The sequence below is a fragment of the Pipistrellus kuhlii genome, unplaced genomic scaffold, assembly GCF_014108245.1.
Source record: "Pipistrellus kuhlii isolate mPipKuh1 unplaced genomic scaffold, mPipKuh1.p scaffold_m20_p_1, whole genome shotgun sequence".
In the NCBI taxonomy this organism is placed as follows: domain Eukaryota; kingdom Metazoa; phylum Chordata; class Mammalia; order Chiroptera; family Vespertilionidae; genus Pipistrellus; species Pipistrellus kuhlii.
The window spans coordinates 85,891,115-85,910,442 of NW_023425404.1; the positions used below are offsets into that span (position 1 = coordinate 85,891,115).

General features: G+C 42.3%; 1 protein-coding gene across 3 annotated transcripts in view; it reads right to left on the reverse strand.

Annotated features, from left to right (window-relative positions):
- CUL2 (cullin 2) overlaps positions 1 to 18,837 on the reverse strand; it is a 124,028-nt gene extending 105,191 nt beyond the window's left edge. For 2 of the 3 annotated variants that reach the window (XM_045586353.1, XM_045586344.1), the window contains exon 1: positions 18,690 to 18,837. The gene's annotated coding sequence lies outside the window, so the exon portion shown is untranslated. Of the gene's footprint in view, positions 1 to 18,448; positions 18,625 to 18,689 lie in introns of those variants that run through there. The other variant, XM_036454432.2, reaches the window with a different exon arrangement.
- Between the last annotated feature and the right edge of the window lie 491 nt (positions 18,838 to 19,328).

Consider the following 19,328-nt stretch of genomic DNA (forward strand, 5'->3'; position numbering starts at 1 on the left):
ACTAGTGGGAAGGAGACAAAAGCTCTGAACTGTGCTGAGGCCCAGTTCCGACTGCACTGAACCCCAGTTCTAGGCCAGACCCTGGGGCTTATACAGAGGGAGCTTGGGCTGTAAGGCAGAAACCCAGGAAAAGGACAAAAGGAAGTCCCAGGGCCGCGCACATTGTGCTCAGAGAAGGACAGTTGACTGTGCGGCTGGATTGCCCTAGCAGGAAGTAGACAAAAGTTCCAGACTGCTCTGAACCCCACTTCCAACTGAACTGAAAACCAGTTCCAGGCTCATTGCGGGAGAGCCTAGACTGTTTGGTAGCAGGTGAAACTCGAGGGCACCTTTCTCTCAGAGGTGCTTGCAGCAAGTACCGAAGGACCCTGAGGAACACTGAGACTCAGGAACCTCATAGGGTGGGGCTGACGGAAGCCAATGCTGTAGGCTCCACCCTGAAACTCCGCCCCATCCAAACTGAACACAGAGACTTTTAAGGCTACCAACTCAGGGAAGTTGCGAAAATGCCGAGACAAGGAAACAGATCACAAACGAAAGAAATGGAGGACAAAAAGCCATTGGATATAGAGTTTAAAACCACGCTTATAAGGTTTTTCAAGAATTTCCCAGAAAAGGTCGATAAGACCTATGAGGATAGGAAAAGGGATCAACTAGAAATAATAAGGGATCAACAGAAATAATAAGGGATCAACAAGAAATTAAGAATACATTCTCTGAAATAAAAAATATTATACAGAGTCCTAAAAACAGAATGGAAGATCGCAAGAATCAAGCCAAAGATTTGGAACATAAAGACCCAGAAGATAATCCTTCACAGAAGCAAGAAGACAAGAGAATCCAGAAAGTTGAAGATAATGTAAGAAACCTCTGGGAGAACTTCAAGAGAACCAACATCAGAATTATGGGGGTCCCAGAAGAAGAGAGAGAGCAAGATACCGAAAAATATACTGAAAGAAATAGTGACAGAAAACTTTCCCCACCTGGTGAAAGAATTAGACCTACAAGTCCAGGAAGCACACAGAACCCCAAACAAAAGGAAACCAAAGAGGACCACACCAAGACACATCATAATTAAAATTCCAAGAGCAAAAGACAAAGAGAGGATATTAAAAGCAGCAAGAGAGAAACATGTAGTTACCTATACAGGAGTACCATACGATTGTCAGCTAATTTCTCAACAGACACCATGCAGGCCAGATAGGAATGGCAAGAAATATTCAAGGTGATGAATAGCAAGAACCTACAGCCAAAAATAATCTACCCAGCAAAGCTATCACTCAGAATCGAAGGCCAGATAAAGAGCTTCACTAAGAAAAAAAATAAAAAAAGCTAAAGGAGTTCATCACCGCCAAACCAGAATTATATGAATTGCTGAAGGGGGTTCTTTCAGAAGAGAAAGTAAATAAAGATAAAAATTATGAACAACAAATACGTAACTATCAACAAGTGAATCTAAAAACCAAGGAAATTAAAAAAAAATCTGATGAACAATATTAACTGGTGAATATAATAGAATCAGAGGTATGGAAGGGGAGTGAACTGACGATTCTTGGGGGAAAGGGGAGAGGGGAATGTGGGAAGAGACTGAACATAAACTGTGCACCTATGGATGAGGACAATGGGGGGTGGGGAAAGGGCAGAGGTGGGGTGGGAACCTGGTGGAGGAGAGCAATGGTGGGGAGAGGGGAAAAGGAACATTTGTAATAATATGAACAATAAAAACTTATTTAAAAAAAAAACCTCCCAACAAATATAAGTTCAGGACCAGATGGCTTCACTGGCGAATTCTGTCAACCATTCAAATAAGAATTAATAGCAATCCTCATCAAATTCTTCCAGAAAACAGAAGAGGAAGGAATACTTCCATACTCCTTTTATAAGGCCAGCACTACCCTGATGCCAAAACCATACAAGCATGCCACAAGAACAGACAACGATAGGCCAATATCCCAAAATCCTCAACAAAATATTAGCACACCAGATTCAACAATACATTAAAAGGATCATAAACCATGACCAAGTGGGATTTATTCCAGGGGTATGATGGTTCAACATGCACAAATCAATCAATGTAATATACCATCAACAAAAGGAAAGATAAAAATCAAATGATGATTTCAAAAGATACAGAACAAGCATTAAAAATTCAATTGTCTTTTATTGTACAGATACTGAACAAAGTGGATATAGAGGGAACATACTCAACAAAATAAAGCCATATGTGACAAACCACCTTAATATCCTATACTCTTGTCACTATTATTCAACATAATATTGGAAATCCTAGGCAAAGCAATTAGACAAGAAAAATAAAGAAATAAAAGGCATCAAAATCAGGAGAGAAAAAAGTAAAATTGTCACTGTAGATGGCACATTACATACAAAAAAAAAAACAAAAACCTAAAAACTCCACCAAAAAACTATTAGAATCAAAAGTAAAGTTGAACAATACAAAATCAATATGCAAAAAATAGTCATTTTTTATACATTAACTAGAGTAGGGGTGTCGAACTCAATCAGAGAAGGGGCCAAAATCTAAAATCCAGCCTAAATCGCAGGCCGAATGGTTTACTGAACAGTCATAAACTGTCATTGTGATGGAAACTCAGCGGAGTGCAGTGATGACAGCGCGGTGGGGGCCACATTGCAAGGCCTGGCGGGACGGATTTGGCCCGCGGGCCTTGTGTTTGACACATGTGAACTAGAGGCTCAGTGCACAAAATCAGAGGTTGGGCTTAAACTGGCACGTGGACATCCCTCTTGCAATCTGGGACCCCTGGCTCCTAACTGTTCACCTGCCTGCCTGCCTGCCTGATCACTCATAACCACCTCAGCCTGCCCACCTGATTGCCCCTAACTGCTCTCCCCTGCCAGCCTGATTGCACCTAACCCCTCACCCCAGATGTCCTCTCTATCCGGTCTAATTAGCATATTACCCTTTTATTAGTATAATGAACTATCAGAAAGAGAAATTAAAACAATCCCATTTACAATTGCATCCAAAAAAAATCAGAAACTTAGGAATAGCGCTAGCTGGGTTTGTTCAGTGGATAAAGCATCAGCCTGTGGGCAGAAGGATCCCAGGTTCAATTCAGGTCAAGGGCACAAGCCCAGGTTGCAGACTCGATCCCCAGTGGGAGGCAAGCAGGAGACTCCTGATCAATGATTCTCGCTCATCATTGATGTTTCTATCTCTCTCTCATTCTTCCTTCTGAAATCAATAAAAGTGTATTTAAAAAACAAATAAAACAAAAAACCTAGCAATAAATTTAAGCAACAAAGTGAGAGATCAGCACATAAAATTATAAAACACTAATAAAAAAAATGAAGACACAATAAATGGAAAGATATGCCATGTTTATGGATTTAAAACATTTTTATAAATGTCCATCCTAGCCAAAGCAATCTAAAGATTCAATGCACTTCCCATCAAAACTCCAAAGGCATTTTTCACAAATAGAAAAAACAATGCTAAAATTTGTATAAAAAATAAAACCAAAAAACCAAACTCACAGATACAGATAAAGATTGGTGGTTGCGCTGAGACTGGTTTACCTCAGTGGTTAGAGCATCGGCCTGCAGATGAGTCCCAGGTTCGATTCTGGTCAGGGCATGTACCTTGGTTGTGGGCACATCCCCAGTGGGGGGTGTGCAGGAGGCAGCTGATCAATGTCTCTCTCTCTTATTGATGTTTCTAGCTCTCTATCCTTCTCCCTTCCTCTCTGTAAAAAAAAAAAAAAAATCAATAAAATATATATATTTTTTAAAAAGGATTGGTGGTTGCCAGAGGTGAGGCAGGGTGGAGGGTTGGCAAAATGAGTAAAGAATGTCAAAAGGTACAAACTTCCAGTTATAAGATAAATTAGTCATAGGGATGTAACGTTCAGCATGATAACTATGGTGAATGATACTATATTGCACATCTGGAAGCTGATAAAGAAAATAAAGTTTAAGTTTTTCATTATAAGAAAAAATGTATAACTTTATATGATAATAGATATTAAGTAGACATATTGTGGTGATCATCTGGCAATATACACAAACACTAAATCATTATGTTGTACACCTGAAACTAATAATATTATATGTCAATTATCTATATACTAGAGGCCCTATGCACAAAATATGTGCAAGAGTAGGCGCCCACAGCCCCGGCTGCCTCATTGGTTGTTCCAAAAGGTCATTCCCCCATTTGTTCTAATTAGCACATTAGCTCTTTATTAACCTATATAATAAGAGAGGAATATGCTAATTATGCATTACATCATGAGGTGTAACAACTGGATCATGGACCTGAAGAAGAGTGGGGCAAGGGCAGGGCATTAAGCTATAAAGGGGGAGTAGGGAGGGAGGAACTACAGGAGGGCAGCAGAGAGCTACTGGAGCACGAATTCATGTGCAGGGTTACTAGTATCCTATCTAATAAAGAGTAATGTGCAAATTAACCATCACTCCGCTACACCTACAACTCATGCCTACAACCCATGTCCACCAGCAAATCAGGAGCGAATATGCAAATAAACCCAAGCAAGATGGCTACAGCCACAGAGAGCAGGAGGGAGGCTTGGGTTTCCCAGGCAATGGAAGAAGCCACGCTTTCCGCCTGCCCTTGCCAGCCTAAGCCTCCACTCAAGACTACAAAGTTTCAATGATATAAGATACATAAATCCAAACAGAAATGGCAGCAGCCATGGAGCTGGAAAGAGCAGGAGGTTAGGGTTGCCGCCAACAATGGAGGAAGCCAAGCTTTCTGCACACCCTTGCCGGCTCAGGCCTCCGCTTAAGGCTACAAGTTTCAATTATAAAAGATACATAAGTCCCAACAGAAATGGTTGTGCCAAGGAGAAAGCAGAAGGCTTGGCTCCGCTCCAGGCTACAAAGTTTCAATTGTAGAAGATAAATAAACCCCAGATACCAGGACCTCCGCTTGGGTTGCCAGGGGATGTGGCCAGCCTGCAAACCTCCATAGGCTTCTCACCCAGGCCTCCCCACACCCCAAGGGAACCCCCACCCTAATCCGGGACACCCTTCAGGGCAAACCAGTCGGCCTCCACCCATGCACCAGCCTCTATCTTATCTAATAAAAGAGTAATAAGCAGATTGGCCATCACTCCAACACACAAGATGGCTGCCTCCATGTGGTCAAAGATCCTGTCCCCCATGAAGACACAAGATGGCCACCACAAGATGGCCAGCAGGGGAGGACAGTAGGGAAGGACCAGGCCTGCAAGAGAGGGCAGTTGGGGGCGATCAAGCCTGCAGGGGAGGGCAGTTAGGGGTGACCAGGCCGGCAGAAGAGGGAAATTGGGGGTGACTGGGCCTGCAAGGAAGGGCAATTGAGGGGAGAGGCAGACCTGCAGGGGAGAACAGTTGGGGGGCTGACCAGGCCTGCAGAGGAGGGCAGTTAAGGGCAAACAGGCTAGCAGGGGAGCAGTTAGGCATCAATCGGGCTGGCAGGAAAATGGTTAGGGGGTGATCAGGCTGGCAGGCAGAAGCGGTTAGGGGCAAAAAGGAAGGCAGGCAGGCAAGCAGTCGGGAGCCAGCAGTCCTGGGTTGTGAGATGGATGTCCAACTGTTCATTTAGGCCCGATCCCATCCCTCATGGGGTCCCAGATTGGAGAGGGTGCAGGCTGAGGGACAAACCCCTCCTTGCATGAATTTCTTGCACTGGGCCTCTAGTAGGATATAAAAGCCTAAGCAACTGTTCAACCAATACCTATGATGCGCACTGACCACCAGGGGGCAGATGCTCAATGCACAGGCATGGAAACATGGAACAAACTGATGAATCTCAGAGGGAAGAGGGGAGGGCGGGAAGAGATTAATTGAAGATCTCATATGCATACTGGAGCCCTGGTGCATGAATCTTATATGCATACTAAAGGCCTGGTGCATGCACCGGTGCGGTCCCTCAGCCTGGCCTGCCAGGATCACACTGAAACGGGCAGTCCGACATCCTTCAAAGGGGTCCCGGATTGCAAGAGGGAGCAGGCCAGGTCAAGGGACCCCACTGGTGCACAAATCTATGCACCAGGCCTCTAACATCTCAATAAAAAAGAAAAAGAAAATGAAACATAAGCCACAGGCTGGGAGAAAAAGTATGCAAAATATATTAAAAACTCTCAAAGCTCAATAAGAAGAAAATACACAATCAAACTAATAAATGGCCAAAAGACAGAGTTCAGATATACTGATGGCAAATTAAGTACATAAAAGATACCCAATTCATTAGTCATTAGGGAAATTCATATTAAAACCTCTACAAAATATCACACTACACACTTGTTAGAAAGGCTCAAAAAAACTAACAGTATCAAATGATAATGAGGACATGAACAACTGAAACTCTCCTTTACTGCAGGTAGAAATTTAAAATAAATTAACCATCTACACAGTTTCTACTACAGTTTCCATGTGACCCAGCAATCCCATTTGTGTATTTATATATGAAAAATAGCACATACTTACAAAAAAACCTAAACACAAATTTTGAGAGCACCTTTACTCATAATTGCCAAAAAGTAGAAACAATCCAAATGTCCATCAACTAACTACTAGAAAATCAAAATGTAATGCATTCACACAACGGTATACTATTATTCAGCAATAAAATGTAACAAACTACCGATACACAGAAAACAGTAGGTGAGTCTCAAAATAATTATGCTAAGTGAAAGAAGACAGACTCATTAGCTACATATTGTACAATATTATTCAATAATATGACTTTGTAAAAGGCCAAAATATAGGAACATACATCAGATCATTTGTTGTCAGAGGCTCAGAATGATCTACAAGCCATCAGAGACAAGCCCTGGCCAGGTAGCTCAGTTGGTTGGAGGATCATTCTGTGTATCTAAAGGTTGCAGGTTCGGCCCTAGTCAGCTTGGCTCAGTGGATAAAGTGTCACCCTGTGGACTGAAAGGTCCCAGGTTCAATTCAGGCCAACATGCCTGGGTTGCGGGCTAGATCCCCAGTAGGGGGCGTGAAGGAGGCAGCCAATCAATAATTCTCTCTCATCAATGATTCTCTCTCACTGATGTTTCTATTTCTCTCTCCTCCATTCCTCTCTGAAATCAATAAAGAAATATCCTTTAAAAAATAAAAATAATAAAAATAAAAGTTGCAGGTTCAATCCCAGACTGGGCACATATAGGAGCAACCAATAGATGTTTCTTTCTCACAACGATGTTTTCTCTCAATCTTTATCTCACTTCCTCTTTCTCTAAAATCAATTTTTAAAAAACATCCTCGTTTGAAGATTTTTTAAAATTTTTCTCCAAAATTCAAAGAATTGTATCTTTTTTAGGGTGAAACTTACTCTATGTAAGTAATACCTCAACAAATGTAACCCATCAAAATGAAAGATGTCCATCCTTTTCTAGTATGCCACATATCAGTAATGACATTGTCATGCACCTCACTCAAGCTAGAAATTTAATTTTATAATTATTCTGGACTAGCGACCTGTTGCAGGATTATTCCTGCAAGACTTTGGTGGGCTTCCCTCCCCCACCACCACCTCTCTCGCGCCCCCCCCCCCGCCCCCCCCCACCTTCCATGGCCAATGCCACCGCCTTTGAGGGCATGTGCGCAACTCTGCTGCACAATCTGCCCTGCCATGCCACCGCCCCTGCTACCTCTCGCCACCGCTGCATACCTCGCCCCGCCCCGCTTGCACTGCCAATGCTTTCCCTCCAGCAGCCACAGCCACCTTGCTTTCCGCTTTCCCTCCCTTTCTTCTATGCTGTCTTCAGTCTACACTCCTCCCTCCCTCTGTGTATGCAAATTAACCGCCATCTTTGTTGGGTTAATTTGCAAACTCACTCTGACTGGCTGGTGGGCATAGTTTGTGGGTATAGCGGAGTAATGGTTAGTTTGCATATTACTCTATTATTATGTAGGATTTCCTACTCTCCTCTACAAATTAATCCAATCAATCAATTTCTGCCAACTCTATGTTCAAGCCACTTCTTTTTTTTAACCTCACCTACGGATATCTTTATTGATTTTTAGAGAGAAGAAAGGAGAGATACACATTGACATGAGAAACATTAATTGGTTGGCTTTCTTAGACATCCAAACCAAGGACCAAACCCCCTGAATGGAAATCCAACATATGACCTTTCAGTGTATGGGGCAATCCTCTAACAAACCAAACTACATGGGCCAGGGCCTAACCATTTCTTGAACACATTTCTTCCCATTTCCACTAACATCAACCTAATCCAAACCACCACCTCTAACCCAACTACCACCCAATAACCTCCTACATGATCTGCCTGTATCTTTTTTTGCCCCACATCCCATGACCAATGGAAGCTTTCCAAATACAAATCTAATTATATCGTGCCCTATGCTTAAAATTCTTCAAACACTTTAACTTACAATCTAGTATGTATCAAATATTTTGTTTAATACTCCCCCCTGTGCAGGTGGGAGAGGTGGGGAGGAGTGAGCCTGGGGAAGTGGTGGCAAACCTCGGACAAGCAGAGGGGCCCATGCCCAGGGGACAGCACCAAAGAAAAGCACTACGGGGAAAGATGATTTTATTTTCTAATAATGCTAATGTGGCTGGAATGGCTTAAGATGTGTGTATATTTTTAAATGGCATCTCTCATTGCATCAGCACCTATGGTATTTCCTCTGTATGTGTTACCCCCAGGACGCCCCTGTACATGCAACCCCCCTAGGATTGGCCCCGTGTATCTGGAATCTAATAAATAAGGAACGGCCTATTGGGAAAATATATATATATTTTTGTTTGTTTGTTTAATAAAAAAATAAAACTTGCCCATCCAGTATAGCTGTGTGGTTGAGCATCAAAGCATGAAACAGGAGGTCAATGTTCAACTCCTTATCAGGGCACATGCCGGGTTTGTGAGCTCGATCATCAATCAGCAGCATGCAGAAAGTAGCCTATCGATGATTCTCTCTCATCAATGATGTTTCTATTTCTATGTCTCTCTCCCTCTCCCTTACTCTCCAAAATCAATAAAAACATATTTTAAAATAAAAATAAAACTTGCTCTGATTGGTATTACTCAGTGGTTAGAGCGTTAACCTGCACACCGAAGGGTCCCGGGTTCGATTCCCAGTGAAGGGCATGTACCTGGGTTGCAGATTCAATCCCCAAACCCACTCAAGGCACAAGTAAAAGCAACTAATCAATGTGTGTCTCTCATATTAATGTTTCTCTCTCTCTCTCTCTATCTCTCTATCTCTATCTCTATCTCTCTCTATCTCTATCTCTTCCCCTCCCTCACACTCTTTCTAAAAAACAATGGAAAAAATATCCATGGGTAAAGATTAGCAAAATAATAATAATAACAACAACAACAACAACAACAACAGCCCAGCTAGCATGGCTCAGTGGTTGAGTATCAACCTATGAACCAGAAGCCACGGCTCAATTTCCCAGTCTGGGTACATGCTTAGATTTCAGGCTTGATCCCCAATAGGGTTGTGCAGGAAGCAGCCAATCAATGATTCTCTCTCAATATTGATGTTTCTATCTCTCTTCCTCTTTGGAATGAACAAAAATAATAATAAGACCATGCTTTCCTTATTATGCCCATAAAAATCAGTAAATATTAATAATTTGACATCAACAATTTTAAAATCAGTTACCAGTTGTAAGAGAACAGCTAGGTAACCTAATGTAAAGATGAGAATAAAGAAGCAATTAAGAAAATCAAGGCAGCCAATTGATGATTCTCTCTCATCACTGATGTTTCTATCTCTCTCCCCCTCTCCCTTTATCACTAAAATTAATAAAAAATATATTTAGATATATATGTGGCCATTCAAAAAATTACCCATAAAATATAATACCGGAGCCTAAATTTCAGGTAAGATAATATACTATAATTAGTTTTTTAAATGAACAGGTTTAGAAAAATTTATATTCTAAGTACGGAAAATATTTAAGACCCTTGGAAGAATGATTGATTCCAGGGTTGCAGCAGAGAAAATGTAAAAGTTATCTGCAGAATTTCAAAGAATCTCCCCAAGATAGTATTTACAAAGAGAAAGATAGTAATTTTATAAGTAGAGAAACACATAACCTTAACTAAATGGCCATTTTTCCCACCTGAGGAGCAGCAGTGCCGTGAGCAATTCGCCCCAATTCAAGGAGCAGCAGCCACCCAAGCAGCTAGCCCCAGTCTGAGGAGCAGCAGCCACATGAGCAGACTGCCCACATCTGAGGAGCAGCAGCCCTGCACAGTTCACACTGGTACTAGGAGCAACAGCCACACACAGTTGGCACCTGTCCGACCAGCAGCGCACCCCCATCCAAGGAGCAGCAGCAGCACATGCAGCTCACTCCCGCCCGAGGAGCATCAGCTGAGCAAGCAACCTGTCCCTCATCCGAGGAGCAGCAGCTGCACAAGACTTTAATATACCACTGACATCACTAGAGACAAAAAATCAGCAAACAAACAGCAATCCTAAATAACTTACTTACTAGGTCAGATGGACTTAACTGACATCTTCAGAACATTTCACCTCAAAGCCACAGAATATATGTTTTTCTCAAGTGCACAATGGATATTTTCTTTTTCTTTTTTTTTTTTAATATATTTTATTGATTTTGTACAGAGAGGAAGAGAGAGAGATAGTTAGAAACATCGATGAGAGAGAGTCATCGACCAGCTGCCTCTTGCACACCCCCTACTGGGGATATGCCCGCAACCAAGGTACATGCCCTTGACAGGAATCCAACCAGGGACCTTTCAGTCCCCAAGCCGACACTCTATCCATTGAGCCAAACCGGTTTTGGCTACAATGTATATTTTCAAAAACAGACAACATATTGGGTCACAAGCAAAGTCTCTCCAAATTCAAGAAGATTAAAATTATATCAAGCATTTTCTAAGACAACAGTGGAATAATATTAGAAAAAAACTACAATAAAAACAATCCAAAAAATTCAAACACTTGGAAGCTGAATAGCATGCTACTAAACAATGACTAGGTTATCAAATAGATCAAAGAAGAAATTTAAAACATCCTGGAAACTAATGACAATAAAAATACAACAATCCATGGGACACAATGAAAGCTGTCCTGAGAGGAAAGTTAAAAAAAAAAAAAAAAAAAAAAAAAAAAAAAAAAAAAAAAAAAAAAAAAAAAAAAAAAAAAAAAAAAACACGAAAAATACGGTAATAAATAATCTAACTCTACAACTCAAATAATTAGAAAGAGAGCAACAAGAAAAGCCCAGAGTGAACAGAAGAAAGGAGATAATAAAGATCAGAGAAGAAATGAATGACAGAAAGACCAAAAGAAAATAAAAAAATAATAATAATAATACAAAGGATCCATGAAACCAAAAGCTGGTTCTTAGAAATGAAAAAAAAAAAAAAAAGATTGATGAACCTCTAGCCAGACAAACCAAGAAGCAAACAGAGAGAATAAACAAAATTAGAAATGAAAGAGGAGAAATAACAATAGACCCCACAAAAATACAAAGGATTGCTAAAAAAAAAAAAATATATATATATATATATATATATACATACATATATATATATATATATATATATATATATATATATATATATATAAACAACTCTATTCTGCAAACTAGACAACCTGGAGGAAATGTACATATTCCTTGAATATAGCAGTATAGTATTCCACTTATGGATATACCACAGTTTTTAAATCCACTCATCTGCTGAAGGACACTTAGGCTTTCAAAATTCAATCAGGAAGATTCTAAAAACTCAAAAGCTGACAACTATGTAAAAAATTAAATCAATCATCAAAAAATTTCCAGCAAACAAAAGACTGGGGCCAGATGGCTTCAAAGGGGAGTTTACCAAACATTCAAGGAAGAATTAAAACCTATCCTCCTCAGACGATTGCAAAAAATTTAAGAGGAACACATCCAAGCTCATTCGATGAAGCCAGCATCACCCTAATAACCAAAACCAGATAAAGACAACTCAATGAAAGAGAATTACAGGCCAATATCCCACATGAACATAGATGCCAAAATCCTCAATAAAATTCTAATTAATCGGCTCCAGCACTACATCAGAAAGATCCTACACCATGACCAAGTAGGATTTATCACGGGAATGCAAGGATGATACAATATCCGCAAATCAATAAATGTGGTATATCACATAAACAAATTGAGAGATAAAAATTACATAGTCATATCAATTGATGCAGAAAAAGCATTTGACAAAATCCAACACCCTTTCCTGGTAAAAACTCTCAACAAGGTGGGAATAAAGGATCATACCTCAACATAATAAAAGCTATATACAATAAACCCACAGCAAACATCATACTCAATAGACAAAAACTAAATCCATTCCTTCTAAGAACAGTAACAAGACAGGGATGCCCACTCTCACCACTCCAGTTTGACAATAGTACTGGAAGTATTAGCCATTGCAATTAAAGAAGAAGAAATAAAAGGCATCCAAATTGGAAAAGAAGAAGTAAAGCTGTCCTTATTTGCAGATGACATGATATTGTACATAAAAAAACCAGAAGACTCCATCAAAAGACTAATAGACTTAATAAATGATTTCAGCAATGTAGCAGGATACAAAATTAATGCCAAGAAACTTATGGCCTTACTATACACCAATAGTGAACTTACAGAGAGACTAATAAAGCAATCCCATTTACCATCGCACCAAAAAAATTAAGATACCTAGGAATAAATTTAAGTAAAGAGGTAAAGGACCTATACACAGAAAGCTACAGGACACTGAAAAAAGAGATAGAGGAAGATGTAAACAGATGGAAAAACATAACACATTCATGGATTAGTAGAATCAACATCATTAAAATGCCCATACTACCCAAAGCAATCTATAGGTTCAATGCACTCCCCATTAAAATACCAACGGCATATTTCACAGATCTAGAAAGAACTCCCTAAAAATTCATCTGGAATAAAAAAAGACCCCGAGCCAAAACTGGTTTGGCTCAGTGGATAGAGTATCAGCCTGCGGACTCAAGGGTTCTGGGTTCAATTCCGGTCAGGGGCGTGTATGTTGGTTGCAGGCGCATCCCCAGTAGGGGGTGTGCAGGAGGCAGCTGGTCGATGTTTTTCTCTCACCGATGTTTCTAGCTCTTTATCCCTCTCCCTTCCTCTCTGTGAAAAATCAATAAAATATTTTAAAAAGAAAACCAGAAGGAAAGGCAGAGGAGCTGTAAAAGCCTAAGGTACGGAGACAAGTTGCACAAACAAAAAGGACTGAGACGGAGAGGAGGGGCGGCTGAGTGCCTGACTGGCGTTCCCTAGCGGGAAGGAGATAAAAGCTCCGGACTGTGCTGAGCCTCAGATCGGACAGCACTGAACCCCAGTTCTAGGCCAGACCCTGGGGACCCAGGCTCATACAAAGGGAGCCTGGGCTGTTAGGCGGAATCTCAGGGGAGCGGCGAAAGGCAGAGCCCCCGGAGGAGAGCACATTACGCGCAGAGGAGGGACTGTTGACTCTACTGCTAGATTGCCCTAGTGGGAAGGAGACAAAAGCTCTGGACTGTGCTGAGCCCCAGTTCCAACTACACTGAACCCCAGTTCTAGGCCAGATCCCAGGGACCCAGGCTCATACAGAGGAAGCCTGAGCTATAAGGAGGAAACCCAAGGGAGCGGCGAAAGGAAGTCCCAGAGGCGCGCACATTGCACTCAGAGAATAGGTGGTTGACTGTGCTGCTGGATTGCCCTAGCAGAAAGTAGACAAAAGTTCCAGACTGCTCTGAACCCCACTTCCAAATGAACTGAACCCCAGTTCCGGGCTCATTCGGGGAGAGCCTAGATGAAACTCAAGGGCACCTTTGGTAGCAGGCGAAACTCAAGGGCACCTTTCTCTCAGAGGTGCTTGCAACGAGTATTGAAGGACCCTAAGGAGTACTGAGACTCAGGAGCTTCATAAGGCGTGACTGACGGAAGTTCCACTCTGAAACTCTGCCCCATCCAAGCTGAACACAGAGACTTTTAAGGCTACCAACTCAGGGAAGCTGTAAAAATGCCGAGACAAGGAAACAGATCACAAACGAAAGAAATGGAGGACAAAAAGCCACTGGATATAGAGTTCAAAACCACGCTTATAAGGTTTTTTCAAGAATTTCCCAGAAAAGATCAATAAGACCTATGAGGATATGAAAAGGGATCAACTAGAAATAATAAGGGATCAACAAGAAATAATAAGGGATCAACAAGAAATTAAGAATACATTCTCTGAAATAAAAAATATTATACAGAGTCCTAAAAACAGAATGGAAGATCGCAAGAATCAAGCCAAAGATTTGGAACATAAAGAGCCAAAAGATACTCCTCCGCAGAAGCAAGAAGACAAGAGAATCCAGAAAGTTGAAGATAATGTAAGAAACCTCTGGGACAACTTCAAGAGAACCAACATCAGAATTATGGGGGTCCCAGAAGATGACAGAGAGCAAGATACTGAAAACATACTGAAAGAAATAGTGACAGAAAACTTCCCCCACCTGGTGAAAGAATTAGACCTACAAGTCCAGGAAGCACACAGAACCCCATTCAAAAGGAATCCAAAGAGGACCACACCAAGACACATCATAATTAAAATTCCAAGAGCAAAAGACAAAGAGAGAATATGAAAAGCAGCAAGAGAGAAACATGTAGTTACCTATACAGGAGCACCATACGATTGTCAGCTGATTTCTCAACAGACACCATGCAGGCCAGATAGGAATGGCAAGAAATATTCAAGGTGATGAATAGCAAGAACCTACAGCCAAAAATAATCTACCCAGCAAAGCTATCACTCAGAATCAAAGACCAGATAAAGAGTTTCACTAATAAAAAAAAGCTAAAGGAGTTCATTACCGCCAAACCAGAATTACATGAATTGCTGAAGGGGGTTCTTTCGGAAGAGAAAGAAAATAAAGATAAAAATTATGAACAACAAATACATAACTATCAACAAGTGAATCAAAAAACCTGATGAACAATATTAACTGGTGAATATAATAGAATCAGAGGTATGGAAGGGGAGTGGACTGATGATTCTAGGGGAAAAGAGGAGTGGGGGGTGTGGGAAGAGACTGAACATAAACTGTACATCTATGGATGAGGACAATGGGGGGTGGGGAAAGGGCAGAGGGTGGGGTAGGAACCTGGAGGGGGGAGGGGGGGAATGAGGAACTTTTGAAATAATATGAACAATAAAGGTTTATTAAAAAAAAAAAAAAAAGAAGAAAAGAAAAGGTGTTTCCTTTATAGTTCACACCAATCGCAGGCTGGACCCTGCCCAGGCCTAAAGCCTCTTGGCAAAGCCTGGATAGGGCCCCTCCAGCTCCCTCTGATCACGGACTCCGCCCCTGCCCAGGCCCGCCCAGGCCAGAAAGCCTCTTGGGCAGGGGTGGAGCCCCAGCTCCTTGCCATAGATCACAGGGGGTCCGCTCCTGCCCAGGCTGAAGGCAGAAGGGATCTATGGGGGTCCGCTCCTGCTCCAAGCCCCAACTGCCTGAGATTGATCCCTGGGGCTTTCGGCCTGGAGAGGATGAGAGCCCCCACTCCCTTTGATCAATCGCAGAGGTCCGCTCTTGCCCAGGGCTTACCTCACAATGATCTGTGTGCCTGTGTATGCAAATTACCCACCATTTGTTTTGGGTTAATTTGCATAGTCACTCTGATTGGCCATGGGCATAACAAAGGTATGGTCAATTTACATGTTTGTTTATTATTAGGTAAGATAGTAACATTCCAAATTTCTGCTTCTTTTTCCAAGATTTAACATTAGCCAGTAAAAAGTGTTCAACATATTAAGATTCAAGGCCTGATCCCATCACCAATTTACTTTGAGAATACATACATGAAAAAAGTGCTTTCGATAATAATCAAATATTTTTCCAGCATATAAAGAGGACATGCAGCCCTGTGATATGGCTCAGTGGTTGAGCGTCAACCCATAATCCAGGAGGCCATGGTTTGATTTCCCTTCAGGACGGAACTGGGTTGTGGGCTCCATCCCCAGTACTGGGTGTGAGGAGGCAGCAGATCAATGATTCTCTCTCATCATTGATGTTTCTAGTTTTCTCTCCCTCTCCCTTCGTCTCTCTGAAATCAATTTTTTTTAACTTTTTAAAGGAAACAGGCAGATAAGAAAGGGACACAAAATAAACAATGCTAACTTTTATAAAACATCTCACAAAAAGCTCTTTAAACAACTCCACATCTATAGGTCCAAAACTCAGAGGGCAAAGAACAACACAGAAAATGTTGCCACGCCCCATGACTTTCTTCTCTTCTTTCCACGTGTTTTCTTAGATGGGCCCTTCATGTTTCATAACTTTTAAATACTATTTAATACTCTAAAAAAAATGGAAGATGTCAAAGCAGGTGAATTATGCTACCAATTTTGCAAAGTAGGGAGAATATGTACATATTTGCTTATATGTGGAAACATTTATATTGTTTGGCTCCAAGCAAAACTGGTAATGGAAGACAAAAAATATAGATTTTCATTCTATACTCCATTAAACATTTTTTTAAACATTTTAAATTTTGACTCACGTGAATGTAGTTTTTATTCAAAGCATAAATAACCCAAGAGATAAATGCTGATGAGTCCCCATCTCTTTCTCTCCTCATCAAAAGTTAAGTCCCATGAAGGCAGAGATTTTTATCTATTTTCTCACTACTAGTATATCCCCACTGCCTGGTCCATAGCTGGTGCTTGGAAAATATTTGTTGAATAAACAACTCCTTAACCTCTCCACTAAATTCCAAATTTGCATATCCAAATGCCTACTTCTAATCTCCACTTGAACATCTAATAGTTTCTATTTAGCATGTCCAATCCTACTTTATCCCCATATAACCTGCTTCCCTCAATTCTTCCCCATCTCTATACATGGTATTGCCATCCTCCAGTTAAAGCCCAAAACCCAGAAAGCATCAGTCCCAACCAAATGCACTTCCATCCAAACCACAAATTCAATACCTTTAACTCCAAAATCTACCTCAAAACCTTTTTTTACTTGTCCCTAGCACTACTCTACTCAGCCTGCCACAGTCTTTAGAGTTTTCCTGCTTCCTTTTTTTTTTTCATCCTAACTCTTCCACAGTCAGATTGTAAATCAGTCCCTAACACTCCCAGCTTTGCAAAAATTCCAATACAAGTACTTTAAAAAAATAAAAGCCAACTGCCTTTGGGCAATAAGACCCTACGCAATCTGGCCGCAGGCTGTGACCTTACTTCTTATCTTTCACTAGAGCCTTATCAGAGCTTTTTCAGTTCCCTAAACCAAACTTGATACTACTTCTGGGCATTTCCATTTGTTGCTCCCTCAGACAGGAACACTTCAGTCAGATTTCCAAAGGCTAGGTCCCTCTCACTTTCCTGATATCAAGCCAAATGTCATTTCAGAGCTTTCCTGATCACAGCATCTGAAGTAGTTTCCCAGTCACTATCACAACTCCCTATTTTATTTTATTTATAACACATGATTTTCTGAAATTATTCCTATGTCTCATTCATTGGCTATCTCTCCCACCCTACCACCAAAACTGAAACTTCAGAACTGAAATTTCAGTGTTTTAAGCTTCGCATAAGAACCAGGTGCTTAATAAATATTTAACTGATAGACAAGGCAAAAATGACTTTAGAGAAGATCCACAACATTAAATTTAGTGACAGGCTGGTGATCATAAAAGACGTGTAAACTAACTTCACACTTATAAAACATGGAAAAATCACAGGGTAGAGGATAGATCTACAGATACTGTTAACAGTTTATATCTTATTATTTTCAAACTTTAAACTTCCAAAGTAAGGTCCTTCAATGGTAATAGTAACCCGTGGGGGGGTGGGGGGGTGGGGGAGATGTAACAATAATCGGCGTGCAATTCACAGATGTCTTATTTACAAGCACGTCATTTGTGGGGTGGTAGGGAATGGTCCAGACTTCCTCGTGTGTAAGTGCTCTGAAGAGAGCCTAAGGATCTTATTTCATCAGACCCTAATTGTTAAGCCAGGCTAGCATGTACACAGGCTACTCCTCCCCATAGCTATCAATCCTCGTTGTCTGCGGAAACAAAAGTGAAAATACTCGTGGTAAGGATGCCAGAGACTGACGCCGCCCCCCACCACAAACGCAGAGTTGTGAGTCCCTGTGAGCACGTCAATAAGCACTGGAGTACACGCACCCTCACCTTCCTTCCTCCCGAGGAAAACGGGGCCAAGGGAGGGGCGGCCAAGGCCAGGTCGTGGAGGCCAGGGACCCGGTGCAGGGGGTGGCTGGACTCAGGGGACAGCGCTCTGGGACGCCGGGCACACTTAGAGGACACCATCTTCCCAGGCCACCCGCTCCCCCCTCCCGATCCCCCGTCCTTGCCCCCAACTCCTTCCCCCGCCCCATCCCCGCCACCCATCAGCCGGGAGGCAAGTTTCCCGGCGCCCGCAGCCGGCTCCCGGCCCCTCCGAGGGGTTACCTTCTACAGAAGCGGGACGCGGACAGGGGCAAGGGGAGGGGAGGCAGCTCGAAGGAATGAAAGACGAAGCCCAGGCGCGGAGAGTGGGCGGCGGCGGCGGCGGCGGCTGTCACTCGCGTTCCCCCGCTCACAGCGCTGCCATTACTGTGCCGAGGCCGCCTCCCCGGCCGGCCGCCGCCATCCGCCCCGGGACTCAGGGGGTGCGCGGCGAAACCCGGGAGCCCGCGCGCCCCACGCTCACCTGCCACCGCGAGGAGACACAGAGGCCCGGGCCGGACAGGGGCGGAGGGGAGGGGTGAAGGGGAGAAGGAAGGGTTGGTTGAGGATCCGTGAAACCACTGTCCTCCTGAGGGCCCGGCTTCCCAACACACACCCTGTGCTCGCCTTCTTCCGCTGCCGCCAAATCCCCCCTCGGAGCGCAATGGTAGAGTCCGCGTTACGGCAAGCGCAGAGGGCCCGTTTTATGCAATCGCGAAAAGCCTGGCAGCCCCGGGCTGAAGGGATGCTGCCAGGGTCCATTCATTGAGCTCAAGAGACTTGGAGCCCACCGAATTTGGATCTGCAATACTCATAATATGTTGGAATGCTGTTTTCAACACAAGTATTTTCCTTTGAGTTTTTCCAGACCTGTGTGAATATTCTCAGACACCCCCATTTCCTTGCCAAACGATTCCACGGGCTTTTCACTTGATTTCAGCCAAAAGGCTGAAAAGTTGCTCCTATGAGCTTTTCCAATAATCAGGAATACATTAGCAAAACTGCTTTTCTCTCTGACATACTCCTTTTCTAGTAGATTTTCATCTACAGACAAATGCTGAGTCTTGACCTCCCCATCATTACCGTCTATCAGTGTAAAGAACTTTCCTCCTTCACTTTTTTT